This window comes from Accipiter gentilis, chromosome 30 (genome assembly GCF_929443795.1).
Source record: "Accipiter gentilis chromosome 30, bAccGen1.1, whole genome shotgun sequence".
Lineage (NCBI taxonomy): Eukaryota > Metazoa > Chordata > Aves > Accipitriformes > Accipitridae > Astur > Astur gentilis.
In genome coordinates this window covers 16,435,622-16,450,852 of record NC_064909.1, presented here as the reverse complement: position 1 = coordinate 16,450,852, position 15,231 = coordinate 16,435,622, and the positions used below count along the sequence as shown (strand labels likewise).

Below are 15,231 nucleotides of genomic sequence, written 5' to 3'. Positions count from 1 at the left end.
CTTAGCTACAAAGTTTTCTTCAAGATTTTATTAACCCATTTTAGAACAGGTTTCTTCCATACAGGGAGCTTCAACCTGAGAGGCAATTAGCCATATGCATTTTTGCCCATTATCAGTTTATCAAACTAATGAAAAGAGCTGCGACTTCCCTGCACTACAAATACCAAAAGCCACGCGTAGATATGACTGCAGTTTCACCTCTCTCGCCTCCCTACACGACAGCAGTGTAATAATTTTGGGACAGCTTTCTATTTAGCATTCCAGGGTTGTACCAGGAGGCCTATTGCAGATAGATACCATCACTGCAGATGCCCCATTTCTGTTCAAACTTTTGAGACTGCCCAGAACCCTGGCCACGAGTGAGTGGCTGGCAGCCCAAGACACATGTTCCCTTTGGGGCCATGCTGTCTATGTCATTTCTTTCATCCTTTTGGGATGAAAGGACCATCGAGGTCTTGCACTTAGCTACTTAAAATTCTGCAGTTTGCCTTCCTCTTGTCCCTATTTTCAGGAGGCACCAGTGAGGATTCATTTCACCTAGCTTTAACTATCTGAGCAGTAAAAGTGCTACCAAAAATTTGGCCATTTCATCTTCCCATGTGCTGAGCTGTCTTAAACATCCATTTTAGGATGGAATGGGTCACTTTTTGGAGCTGCCTCCAAGTAGAGGGGGGAACCTTGATGTCTAAGTCTGACTAAATGCCTGTTTTATAGTTAGCACAAGTCAGGTGAGCTGAATCACCCAACAAGCAGCGTCCTGACACAAGAGACAGTGCAATCTAACAGGGAGTTGTCTTCATCCCTTCAGCTAAGTCATTTTGAAGGATTTGGGATGCTATAAGTACCTTCACTTCAGATCTTGTTCAGACTAGTTTTGAGATTGCGCAAGGTCTTTGGGAAGCCCATTCCAGTGCTTGACCATCCCCGTTTTGAAGAATTCCTTCTTAATATCTAATTGGGATTTCTCTTGCTGCAATGTGGAACCAATGCCTCTCATCTGTTTGCTGTGCACCGCTGAAAAGAGCCTGGCTCCACTTTCTCAGTAACCTTCCACCGGTGGAAGACAACAGCCAAGTCCCCTCTTTGCCCCTGGTTCTCCAGGATCGATGTACAAACGAGATCCCTCAAAAAGGGATGACAATGGAATTTCCAACTTTTTAATGACTTTTAGGATGAGATTCCCAGAAGGCTCATTCTCTAATTTTTTTATTTCAAGTATTGACCAAGCTGATGAATGATTCTCAGCTCCGCAAAGGTACTTATTAAGGCAATGAATTCATGCTGAATGATGGTAGGCACTTCAGAAGAGCCGATGTTGTCCTCAAAACTAACTGCAGTAGAAAAGAGGGATCCCACCGCGGAGTGCTTATGGGGCAATATATCCCTAAATGGGTATGGGATCAGGTTTTACCCTGGTATTTGTACTTCGCAGGAGTTTTGCAGAGGGACACGTTCGCCCGCGCACGTGAGATTGTTGTGGGGTCAGAAAGAGAGCCCAGGTCACTTTGGTCCTGATCCAACAGCTCTAGCCGGCTGGGCACGGGCTCACTTTGGTTTTAAACAAGCATAAAACTTCACTTAAAACCTCCTGGAGTTTTCCTTCTCGGATTGGGGTTTTCACCAGATTTGTTTACCTTATAAAAACATACATGTGGAAAGAGTATAAAAAGGTTAACTGTGTCAACAGTGAGCGGCAGTAAAGCATGGTGCAATAAAAGCTTAAAATACTGCCAGTTTCAGAGAAAGTTAAGAGAAACCATCTCCTCACAGCAGTGGAAGTTATGCCACGATGGTTTTTTGCTTCTCTCACACTTGACAGGCTATTTTATAACAAAATCCATGGCTAACAGCAGTAGGGTTTCCCCCTCCGTCCAGCACAGTTGGGCTGATGAATCATTGTCCCTTTTTAGCTAATAACTAAATTAAGGTGAGTGCTTTTTCCTCCCGAGCGCTGGAGGCCATCCTCTCCCACCAGCCGCCCCATAGCATGGGCCTGCCAACCGCAGGCGTGTGAGGGTGTAAGGAGTGGGTGAGGGCGTAAGGAGCGTGGGTGTGGATGTAAGGAGTGGGTGAGGGTGTAAGGAGCGTGGGTGTGGGTGTAAGGAGTGGGTGCGGGGGTGCGTGGGGGAGTGAAGGGGGAGGGGTGGCTGCTGCCCCTTTAAGGGCGGCAGGGGCCAGGAGCGCTGCCATGGCAACGGCTTGACAGCCGTGACCGGAAGTGATTGGCGGGGGTCAGAGGTCGCCGGTGGCAGCGGGAACATGGCGGCGGCTGCGGCGGCGGCGGTCCTGGCCCTGCGGAGCGCTGGCGGCGGCGCGGCCGCGCTCCCCGGGGCGGCGGCTCCTTGAGCGGGGCGGGGAACCTCCTCCCGCCGCGGCGCTGCCCCGTCTCAGGTGAGGGCGGGCACGGGCGCTCCCCTGGCGGGCGGCGGCCCGGGCCGGGCCGGGCCGCTGGCGCTGCGGGGCTGATCAGCGGCTCCGGGTCTCCGCCGCCGGCCCGGCCTTGCCGGTTTTTCCTCGCCGAGGTGCGGCCTGCCGGGCTGTCTCACCTGCCTCCCGTTTCTCCCCAGGCATGGTCGCCGCGCTGTAGGAGGGCTGGGAGCCGCGGCGATGCCCGAGGAGGAGCCGCTGGAGGAAAGCGCTTGAGCTTGTCCGAGGAGACGTTCGGAGTGTGTGAAACGTGTACGTCACCCGAAACCCTGGTTTCGGTACTGCTGCTTTTATTACACCTCGAGGAATAAAGGGAGGCTTGTTGTTATAACCTCATCCTTAGTATCTTTCCTTTTGGGAAAAGTAGAGTCTCTTGTTACGACTTGCGTGTACACAGAAGTCAGTTTCTGCAGACTGCAGTTGGGTGGTTTTCCCTGTTTACTGTGTCTTTTGTGACTTCTCCCGTTAGTGCTGGCGTGCACGCTGCTCTCTCGGCTAGAATTGCCCTCTGGCAAAGCTAAACTTTGACCAGAATGTTCTCTTGTGTAAGAAGTGCAGGGTGAGGATTGGAACAAGGCATGTAACTTTGCACAACCAAGCTGTTCAGAACGTAACTGTGGCTGTAAAAAGCCACATACTAAAAATAAGTACTAGAAATAAACTATGTGTGCGGCGTCACATTAGTGCTTATGTGTATTCATTGTGATACAGTACGTAGCTGTCACTAGACTTTTGTTTAATCTCCACTTACGCTAGTGGACGGAGTGGACTATGCTCGCATAATGGGTAGCGCATTTTGCTTATTGATTGCTAAGTATTGCCATATCTCATTTACTTCATAGTAGCTGTCTCTCGTTTTGAAGACACCGCTTCCTCTCTGCTTTCGGACCCTTGGACTTTTCGGCAGTATTTACCACAGCAATATTTAAATGTTTTTCAAGCACAAACTTACTCCACTGTAACACAGAGACATTAACAGATGGCCTTTTTTTTTTTCTTTTTCCCTTCTTACTTTACAAATGGGGAAACTAGGATAAAAAAAAGGAGGAAAGCCAAAATATGTCTTAAATTGAACACAGAAATCTGAAGCGAGTTGTTTGACTTTGTAATCAGATTTTATAGTATTATCTAATACTCTCAAGGCAAAGCTTCAGTGGCAGCTGTACTATCTGGCTCCTCAGCAAATCAAGGTACAGTTTAACAGTATGAATACATAGTTTGGCCAGTGTGTGAACTGCAGCCGAAGAATGTGGTCTCACTTCTTTGCCATCACTGGCCATGGGTTACTACTGCTCTCTTTGTAGTGGATTTAGTGGTTGGATGGTTGCAGGGACAGTTTATCTAACAGTTTTATGGGGATGGCTTTCTGTCAGATGGAGGCTGTTGTAGTGAGTGTTTGCTCCGAGATGAATGAAAGCTGTTTCTCTTTCTGCACTAATGTAAACCAGCTGTGGGTTAAGTATAATGTGAAACTACCTCGAGAAACCAAGTCTCAAATTGGTCATTCAGAAAATCAGGACTACACTTACAACTTCTGAAAAGTTTGGATTAAAAAAAGTCAGCCGTCTGTAGGGAGTACGTGGTAAAGAGCGAAGGGTGTATAAGTCTGTGAAAGAACTTTCCCATCTTACCAGAGTATTTTCTCCATTCACTTCTTGCCAAAGAGCTTCTGTGCTGAAAATGGGAAGTCTCCTACAAAGCCTTATTTAGACCTCAGGGGCTAGTCCACCATGTGTACTCAGTGAGTCAGGAATCTTGAAGGAAAAATAATATTGTATCCTACTGTAAAAGCTAAACTGAAGTTGCACAGGGAGACCTTGATTCTGGTATGTTCCAACTCCTCAGTCTTGATGAGTTTTGCTTTCATGGAGTTCTCTACCCTCCTCCCAAAAGCAATCTGAAAAGAAAACTGGAAGTGTAATGAGGTGTCATCTTCACATCCACCTGGGATTTTAGCAGTGTTGGGGTTACTTGATCCAGCAAGTCCTCTCTCCAGTTGGTCAGGTGGCAGGCTGTCCTATGTTTCATCTGTTCCTGTAGTCTCTACTTCTTCAGCAGCTATTTTTGATAATGCCAGGCTAGATTCTTAATTAACTGGACTGTCTCAGGTGCAAATCCTCTTGTCCTTCTGTTGGCTTCTTATTTGATTCTGTCCAAGACTTCTCCCTCTAGAGTTTCTATCTCTTAATTTTTTTGTTTGGACAGCCTCATTTATGTCCATTTTGGGAGACACACACCCTTTGTCACTTTCAATGGTTAGAAATAAATGAGCCTGCAAACACTTTTTGTAAATCAGATTGACGCACAAGTATTTTTCTAAGGAAACTCTAGTGCAAAATCTATCCATCTCATAGAGACAGCACAAAATGCAGTAAGGCTGATCCTCTTCTAAAACAGTCTATCCCCAAAGTTTAGAAAGATCAAACATACCCAGAACATTACATTCCATTGTCCTAGAGGGTCTAGAACCAAGGCTGTGGTGCTGAGAACACAGAGACAAGATTCCTCGTGTTCTGTATGTGGTATTGAGTTCTGTAATCTGGTTTAATTTTTTATTAGCTATGGACTCAGGAGAGTTGGCTTGTTTGCGTTGCATGTGTGGTGTTTGGTCAGCACTTAGATCTAAGAGAGGGGAAAATGGAACCTTTAGAGAGTTGACTTTTTGAAACAGGTCCCCTCTGAGTGTGGACAAAGGCTCACAGTTTGGTTTTACATGATGTTTTGTTGACCTGGCCAAAAAGTAAATTGCTTCTGAAAGACAATTCTGTGTTATAAAGTCCATTGTTACTGCTGCAGGGCACAGTGAGATGCAAGAAAGCAATGCTAGCAGGCTTCTTGAAATGAAGACAAAATGTTTCTTCTTTTTCCTAGTCTCTTTCTCTCAGCTGAACTAGTTTGCTTGTGAACTTGTTTTGCTATAATAAACTTAATTTACTTAATCTGATTTGTTTGTATTAGGGTTTCTTACATGCTTAGAGGTTCAAAACTGGGGGAGTCTTTACTTGTCAATACAAAATTAATTGCTCCACTAGGTTCACACACTATCCTTTCGTGAGTTTGAGAAAATAAATTTGCCTTTAATCTGACAGGAGGCTTAGGTTTGGGGGCTTTTTTGGTTTTGCTTTGGTGGCTTGTTTGTTTTTTTTTTTTTGTGTGTTTCCCCCACCTCTCCAGCCCCCTGGGGATTCCTTGAAACGAAACTGTTTTTTCATCTTCCTGCTTTTAAACATGCCTTTCCAAGACTTTGCATCTGTAATATTAAAACTCCCATGACTCTTGGGTTTTTTTGGGGCATCCTTTGGTATAGTAGCTGCTATTTATATTATTTAAAGTATCAAGGCAGCAGGTATTCCTTTCATTCCAGTGGTTCTGAAAGGTATTGTTTAATCTTCTGCTTCCTCGTTAAGCTTATGGTGGTTTTGTTGTTTTTAAGGCATCCAGCGTATCTTATGGTTGAGAGAAATCTATATCTATTTGCTCTTCTCTTTTGATGGTGGCTTCAGAGGTGCCATGAAGGCTAAATGAATTAACTGCCTGATGAGTCTATACGAAGCAGTTGTGTGGATCACCACACATTGCTTGTAGAGAAAGAATTAATTTTTCTTGAAAATGCTCTAGTCTTTTATAAAATTAGTGTTTGAATCATGGAAGTGTTCCTGTAAACTACTGTGTCCCCAGACATGCTCACAGTTCCTGGGTGCTTTAATAGGTGAATGAAAGCTTGTTTTGTACTCCTTCACTGAATAAGTAGAGCTGGTTGTAGTCAGAAGAGTCAAAAGATAACCAAACATCAAGGCTTTTACAGGAGAACAAGAAATAAAACACAGCCAAGCCATTCATTTCTCTTGATACATCAAAGACCAACAATAGCAGGCAGTGCAGGTGCTGACAAGTACACACAATTGTGATTATTAAACAGGAATGGAGTTACTTGATTTCCTTAGTTGCATCAAACTGGTAATGGTTGTCACAGATCAAGATTAAACTTACTGTTCAAAGTCACTGGAAGTTAGTGTGGTTATAAGTGAAATGAACATCCAGATCTGGAGTTAGTGTGTAATTATATTTTTTTTTCCTTTTAACTTTTGCATGGTCAGTATGATAATGACTCCACCCAAATATAGATGTTAATTGAGAAGTAACAGAAAATACGCTGTATGACTCTTCAAATCTATTAGGAAGACCCTCTCTGGTATTTGAAGGTAAAAATGTTACTGTCTTGCTACATGTGGGAGCTTGTGTGAAATGCCTTGTATGGCCACTGATGCAGTTTTAACAGTGATAAAAGTGCTGGGAATCCTCTGTTCAGCTTGATCAGCTCCTAGAGAGTCAGAAGCAGTAGATAAAAGATTCAAAACCTTTTTTTTCCTCAAAGAAAATTCTTTATGTCTAAGTAATTAATTCCACATCACTTGGTAATTTTTTGCTCTTAAGTTTCATTATAGTTACTCTTATCTAGTGTTGGTATTGATTTTTAACATCGATTTCCCCAATCTCTACGCAAGCAATGATCTACAACCTGCATTTGTTCAGCTCAAGTACTAGCATTATGTGTTTGAATTCAGAAGATAATTGCATATCTTGCAAATTACCCAATGGCTGTTTCATCTTGAAACATTTAGAAATCCATTTTAGTTTCTCGTAATTGTAATGTTTTAGTCAGACAGCAATCTAAACTTAGGACAGCAGTTTGGCAGTGATATGCTTGTTTTTCTAAAATGAGCACAGTTTCTGTGGTTAAATTTTCCTTTCATTTAAATATAGATTTTAATCAGTGTAGGCCAAACTTTTCCAACCATGTTTAAAATTAGCTCAAGCCATATTTTAAAAAGTATGTTCTCCTAATGTGATTTAACTTATGTAGAAAAATGTATGCAGAAATGAACCTTTTAAAGCTGATTAATGCTTTTGAAGTGTTTTTACAATTTATTTGCAAAAAACCTTTTATAGACTGGCTCAAATATGACTTGATACTAGTAGTCTCTTTGTAATAAATACCACTGAAAGCACTTCATGCTGTGCTTCTGAAATTTGAAAGGTAGCTGTTCAGAAAGAAACTGTAAATTCCACTCGTCAAGCAGCTCAGTTACAACATCAAAACAAAGTAAAATGCTTGCTGTTCTTCCAGACTTCCATGCAAGCATTGTTCTGGAGATTACTGAAATTTTCATTGGTCATCTTGTACTTCTTTAGGCAGGGCATAGTTACCATTTTCAGTTGGTAAGTTGAAGTTGTAAATAAATGTATAGCAAATGTTAAGCTTTGTGTACAGGATATTCAACATTGTGTTCTGAAATAGAAGTGGGAATGAGTCTGAACTGAATCTATCAGGTGGCTATTACAGCTCCCTGAATTACTGCTAAACATTTGGTAGTTTCAGTGTCTACAAAAGTATTAAAAAAACCCCCACAAGCAAAAAGACCCCCAAAACTGTTACCAATCTTATATCCCTGTTTTTACCCAAATGCAGGAAAAGGTCTTTGTTACACCCAGAAAGTTTTCCAGTTGGCAGAGTGTTCAGAGATCAAGGGAGGCAATCTGTCAGCAGACTTCTCTTCAGATGGACCATTTCTACTGATCACAGGTAGGGTGAGATGCTTTCACAGAGAAATGTGAGGACAAATGTCCCAAGAGGCAGGTGAGTTCTGTGGGTTTCCATTATATGGAACGCAGTGTGGTTTTGTGAGATGTGCTGGTTAGCTTTGACAGACTGTTTCTTTAGTGAAAACAATGGGGAAGAGAAATACTGCCCTGGTTTGGACATGGAACTGTGAGAAATCTGACATAATTTTCCAGATGCTTTGTTTTATTATTCAGATGCTAGAAGGACTAGATCCTACTAGTTTTTCGTACTTAATCTTTCTGTAATCATGTATCTGTTCAGCTGATCAGTTCCATTTACTATCAAGACTATGTTTGTTACTGTGACTTTAGTGATCTGTTGGAAGGTAAAGAATGTTGGTTTTGAAAAAGCTGATAATGCTATAGCAATAGTAAGCGATAGCAAATTTATCAATGACTGGTAAAGCTTACCTTTTTCCCAATTGCTGTAGCTTTGCTATTACTTTTAAGAAACTTAAATGGAGCAAACACCTTTTGATTTCACTTAACAATATTTCTTACAAACAGGACTAACTCTTACCCAGGATTTGTGTGGTACAGTGGGAATTTCTCAAGCATTCAGCTTACTGAATAGCAGTTACACATTTTGTGCTCACTGAAAAACAACTTAACTCTTCTGGGAAGGTAAAGCCAGGAGACAGTGGTGACCACACGCTGATCTATGGAAGTTAACTTTTCAAAGTGAACCAAACTGCAAACTGGCTTCGAGCTTTCAGGCTGTGGTGAGAACTTGGAGCTTGTTCCTGTTCTGCTCTGTAAATTTTTTAAATTGTGTATCAGCTAGAGTTTGGGGCCATGTGCTCAAGGGAATTCATCACTAGGTCCTTTAATGAAACCAAGGAAAACTACAAAAGATTTCTCAAAGAGAAAGACAAGTAGAAGAAATACTTAACTGTTAAGTCTTTTTTTTTTTTTTTTTTTAAACTCTCCACTCATGGAAAACCTCTTTCTCTTGAGTACAACGTTTCAGAAAGTGCGAGGTAATATGCTCATGCCAAGGTTATTGAGCCAATCTATAGAGTCTGGAAAGGTAAGGCTAATAATTTCCTTTTAGCCTCCTGCATAGACAGTAGCTTTCTTCTGGTCTTCCCTCTTCAGTGTGAAACCACCACTGAATCTGTCAACTAGTGAATTCCCTTAAAAAGAAAAAAGGTTTAGCAGTTTCCTTCAAGGTATCTTGGCCAAGCCAGTAGATTTGTCCCTGGGACAAGTAAAAATGATGCACTGCCAGTGAACTAATTATGTGTAATTCATCATCAGATAGTGGAAACAGTTAATATTCTGGGAATTGGCATGCATTTCACATTTGGAGAGGGGGTGTTTGGTTTAATCTCTCTTAAATAATTGCAGACCCTCTAGGACAATGGAATGTAATGTTCTGGGTATGTTTGATCTTTCTAAACTTTGGGGATAGACTGTTTTAGAAGAGGATCAGCCTTACTGCATTTTGTGCTGTCTCTATGAGATGGATAGATTTTGCACTAGAGTTTCCTTAGAAAAATACTTGTGCGTCAATCTGATTTACAGAAAGTGTTTGCAGGCTCATTTATTTCTAACCATTGAAAGTGACAAAGGGTGTGTGTCTCCCAAAATCATGGCTTTGCTCAGGGAAGTGTGTTCTTTTATTAAGAACATCAGTTTTAAATTTTCACTTGAATAAAAGTTTTAAATAAAATCCGAACAGTTAACCACTATTTCCAGTGCTTGCATGGGTCTACTATTCATTACAAAATGGATACTTAATTATTTTTGTCATAAATGATTGTATCTTTAGATCCCAATTTCCAAAATTTACTTCGAATAGTCATTTTTGTAAAAAAAAAAAAAAAAAAAAAAAAAATTCTATGAAGAAAGTTTTTTAACTTATGTTGTAATAAAGGTAAGCATTGTACTTACTGTATCTCAGTCCTACTCTACAGAAAGAATCTTGGTCTCTCCCAAATATTGAGAAGCATTTAGTTTTGTACCTCTGTTGGATACAGGGTTAGATGCTGAACAGTGTCAGCTCCACTAAGCAATAAAAAAATCCCACCTTAAGATAATGCTTTAACTGAATAACACATCTCATTTAGATTTTGACAGCAAGTAAGAGCTGTGTGTTTATCTTGTCCGCCACCTTAATATTTTTTTGAATGACAAATGCCTGCGAAGATGTCAAGGGTTAAACAGCTGTGGTTTTTTTGTGTATTCTCATTACAGTAGGTCACTGAAGGACCTTGAGAGATGACTGATCTGTAGAACTGAGGCAAAGGCTCTGTAGTTATGGTAGAATGGAAATGAAATATAGGCAGAAGCAAATATGACTTGAGTGGTCGCAACAGGGATATTGCCAAAATGATTGTTGATAACGCAAGGAATATGTATTATCTTCTGTCTAAAGGGAAAATAGCTAAAATTATGGGGTTTTTGTTAAAGTAAGTGCAGTAGGCTAGTCTACTGAAGAACAATATGATGTGACATGCAGCACTCTTGTGCAGTAGAATATCTTTGAAAATATACTAATAGCAGTTATCTTTAATTAAAGAAAATATCTTATGAAAAGTTTAGAGGATTTAGTAAGCTTTGATTGTTTGTCACATGTTAGTAAGATTTTCTTATCGTCTGCCTTTTCTCTGTGCCTTTGCAGATTCGCAGACCATCACCCTTCTGCCACAGCACTATGCCCCTGAAGTAGCTGTAGCAAATACTCGCTTCCCTTTTTTTAAGGGAAGCTTTATGTTATTCCCATGTTGCCTGTGGCCCTCAGAATCTTGTTCATTTTACATGTAGACAGTGGCAAATGGAGGTGGTGAATATGGCTGTTTTTTCTTTTTTAACTTTATGTAAGGCATCCATAAAAATCTGTTAAGTAAACTAGCATTGCAGATATTGTCCATAGCTTTGTTATCATGAGTGCTGGCTGGGCATGCAGACTTAAGCTTGCTTTCAGAACAAAAGGTATCACTGTTGTGAGCAGAAGGCTAAAATGAGTTTGCATGTTAGAAAGAAAGATAGATTACATTTCTTGTCTCCATCATCTCTCACTGTGTCTTGAAATACAGAATTAGCTGAAAAAGCCATATTTAGGACAGGCTTTTGCTGAAGTTTAGAAACATGTCAATTATTCATAAATGTAAAATAAGCAAACTGTAAAATTTAGGGAAACTGGTAGCTTTGGATTTCAGTGCAAGATATTCTCTGTGTACAGTATTAACCCAGATGATAATGTTTACCAGAAGTATCACAAAATTACACATTAGCTAGGAGATACCCCAAAAATGGAAAATAGTAGTTGCAAAATATTGTTGTACATAGAGTTCCACAGGCTGCAGAATATCTTTGAATGAAAATTGTCAGCAGTACTGAAAATGATCTGATCTGGCAGAAGAGTAATATTTTAATGAATACCTATAGCATGACAAGAGGGAAGAAAAATTATCAGCAGGTATTTCTTCATCACTTAAAGTGATGAAACTATAGTCGTTACTGCTGTAGCTCTCCAGCCGTTTAGCTAAGAGTTTACAACTTTTATAGGGGACTGGATATTACAGACTGTAGAGCAAATGCCTTTGTTTGGCCTTAATGTCCTGTAAAGATGCCATTTCCCAGGATTTTTGCAGGTGGGACCTTAGTTGTTCTCTGTGCAACTGGTGCAAGTCTCCCAGCTCTTAAGAACTTGGGATTTGGTGTCAGTATGGAGGAGTGGCCTACCCTTAGGATTTGCATCTTCTTTTGTGAGACCTCAATGTCTGTCCTTCTCTTGAGAGAGGTTGTGGTGTGCTTTTCTGCCAGTTTCAATGTCTTGAAGGGTTTTAATGTTTAGAGTAAAGTTATTAAGAACTTTCATGTCTGGTTTGGGAGTTATTTGATATAGAACCATCAGTCTCCTGTTCTTAGCTAGGTGACTGTTTTCTCCTTAACATCTCTCCCCTAAGATGAACCGTACTAAGAGCTGTCAGATTTCCACCAAGTGTGTACTGAGGAGCTAGAACATAAGTGAAGTGCATGTTGGAATAAGTTCTGGAGAGAAGCAAAGTTGTCAGCAAGTATTTTTCCTTTTTCCAAATGTTAAGCTTCAGCCACGTTAATAATATTTCTACAAAAACATTATTGGGCTAATTTAAGGCAAAATTCTAGAACTGTTATATCCCACATGGCATGAAACATTCCTGCCTTTTTTTTTTTCTTTTTTTTTTTTCCTGGTGTATTAACTTCTCACACTGAAAGGAAATTAATTTTAGAAAGAATGTTATACATAAACCATTTGAGACATTCTCTTTTAAGGAAATACCAGCTGTCAAGAAAGATACAGCCAATGTTGAGTTATATTAAAAGCATTGTAAAAGAAATATTTGTCAAGGAAAAGTGGATTAATTAAAACATTTTAACTGTTTTTGCTCTGGAAGAAGGTTAGGGAAGTTCTATATAAGCCCTTTCTAAATGCAACCATTATTAAAAGCCACAAATTTATTTCTTCAGATAGAGGTTGACTTGGGTAAGTTGTTCCTTAATGTGGAATAAAGAAATTTTCTGACTGCCATGTAACTAGCAGGAAAAAAAACCAGAAAAGAAAAGACTTGGAGTCATTATACTTTATTACCCTCAAATTCTATAAATTTGCTTTCATTGGTTCTTCTTGATGGACAGAACTTATATCAAAAAGAAAATAGGTTATGTTTTAGGATTTTCATATTAACATTTTTATTTGAAAATCAGTTCTCTTATGAGCAATTAATACTGTTAGGAGGCATTATTTTGCTTCTGTAGAGGAAAATGGTGAAGTGCACATAAAAAGGTACCTGGACCAGGCATGTGAAACATTAAATGTGACAGGATTTACTCTTTAATCCAGTCTAGCCTGCTGGCTTTAAGGAGTTGTACACTGAATATGCAGATTTACTGTAATTGTTTGAAACATAAGGTTTTGGTTTAATTACCACTTTGCTCTTTTTCCCATTAATCTGTTGATGCTATCAGATCTACCCTGAAATTTAGCAGATACAGAAACAGTTTAGTCTGTTACCTTTCTAGATAATGCTCCAGTTTTTTCTATTTATTTATTTAGGTAAAGAGGTTGAAAGGGATGCTTAGATGGTATGATTATGTGACCTACTTAAATGTTGAGGTTTTGATTTTTTAGAAAAGCATGAATACTGTATGTGGGAATGTTAGGTCTTCCTTTGTTTAGGATACTGTACCTTTTCATATAATTATTTTCTGGAAATTCATGAAGATCAGAGTGTTTTGTTCCTTGAAAATATTAAAATTACATTTCTCAAGTTACATGATTGCTATTGGAGACGAGCAGCTGTTGTTACCCAAAATTCTCTTCACACTAGGCTCATGATCTTAGTCTTTGTTAAAATACCAACAGAAACATAAGTACCAAATAATATATGGGCTAAATTTTTTCATGTCACCCACATCTCCACATTTGAATTGGCAGTCTGTAATTCCATTAACACATTACTTTTTTTTTCCCCTTAAAAACCTTATTGTTCAGGATGGCTTGTATTTTAGGAATGCTTTGAAGATTTAAGGAATGCGGTCTGTAGAACCCATTTTACTTGTTGCACATACGTGATGTTATATACTGAACTGAATAAAGGATTGAAGATGATGATCATCTGAATGTTTCTTTAGTTAAATGCCTCTCTGAAGAATTGGATTTTGTTTTTTACTTGATAAGTAAGACATGTAACATGTCAAGTACATTTTTAGGCTTATCTTCACTGTGAAAGCCAACAAAGATTGGGCAAACCTGCCTATCATCAATTAGACAGCAAAAGTCAATCAATGCATAGTGGTTCAGTATTAACTTCTCAGAAGAAAAGCATCCTGATCAACATCCTTCATCTTGATTGCAGAGACATCAGATGGATATTGAAACAAAGTGGTCCTAGATGGCTAATACAATTAGATGGCTATTAACAATAACTAATTGTGATCCTTGTATTGAACAGTAAGGTTTCAAGTTGGACACCTATAAAATAATGTAAAGCTTTTACAGCTGCAACTGAAGCTAATAGCAACTGTGAATTGAGCTTAGTGACAAATATTCTGGAAAAAAATTATTCTGGAAACATTCCAGATCTGGCAGACACATTTTGTATACTTTGTGCTGTGGATCTTGAATTGCAAAAACATAAATATGGTCTGTTGTGAAAATAAATTACTGGCATATGAAACTTTCAGATAGTAGTATAATGAGCATAATATGGAGGAAAAAGAAAAAAAAGGGGGGGGAGGTGTTGACCTAGGATTTTAATAGCTTAGGCTAATTTTAGCACTGAACTCTGAGAAAGGGGAAAAAAAATACAAAGTATTTCTCCCTGTTAACCCTGCTGTCAAAGCATGTGCATTGTATGAGGCAAGGTTCTTGTTTGAAACAAACAAATAAACCAGCCAGGAAGGAACAGCCTTAATTCTGGTGGTTTATAATTTCTGTATGTTTGATTGTGCAGCTTCAGTATCCCAAATGTTTTTGAGTGTAATACGAAGGTAACAATTCACGAACAGTGTGCTGGTGGTGCTGAATGCCCCTGATGTTTTACCTGTGAATGTAGCAAACTAATTATGTGGCAGATGACCCCTTACTACAGGTGATATTCTCCCTCATTTAAATTCTGTGGTGCTGTATCTGACCTAAATGCTTTTCAGGCTGAAACTAGCTATTTTCTGTTAGACTTCCACAGAATCACTTTATGTGTAGTCTGAGGCTATGTTTTACTGGCAATCTGTTTTATCATATGCAAAATCATAGATATCTGAGATCAATGCTGACTCCAAAGAGAAGTAACTAGACTGAGTTCCTGAATATAGTATCAAGACCACTAATCATGGCAGCTAGAAAAAAAAAAAATCTGTCAGTATTCCAAGGTATTTCTACAAAGCAATTAACAATTGTAAATGATCCTGCAGTTTGACTGAATCATGCAGATCCTACTTTATGCCTTTCACTTAAATCGTGCTTTTGTCTGGAGTGAAATAGTGCTTTGTGTATTTATGTATGCATGATTGGGCATATAGTTATTGTTCCAAGGACAAGGAAGAGGAAAATAGCCTCTTCTAATCTGTCAATTCACATTTTGAAGTTTTCTTTATAGTAAGTAACTCTTGTGCAAATTGTATTAGCCATCTAGGACCACTTTGTTTCAATTTCCATCTGATGTCTCTGCAATCAAGATGAAGGATGTTGATCAG

General features: G+C 39.4%; 1 protein-coding gene across 5 annotated transcripts in view; it reads left to right on the top strand.

The window, feature by feature from the left end:
* The first annotated feature begins 2,237 nt into the window (after positions 1–2,237).
* The window catches only part of LCLAT1 (lysocardiolipin acyltransferase 1), a 120,935-nt gene continuing 107,941 nt past the window's right edge, over positions 2,238–15,231 (top strand). Inside the window, exons 1-4 of one of the 5 annotated variants that reach the window (XM_049834020.1) lie at positions 2,238–2,391; positions 2,568–2,679; positions 6,525–6,629; positions 7,898–8,011. The gene's annotated coding sequence lies outside the window, so the exon portion shown is untranslated. Of the gene's footprint in view, positions 2,392–2,567; positions 2,706–6,524; positions 6,630–7,897; positions 8,012–15,231 lie in introns of all 5 variants that reach the window. The other 4 variants (XM_049834018.1, XM_049834021.1, XM_049834019.1 and 1 more) reach the window with 4 other exon arrangements.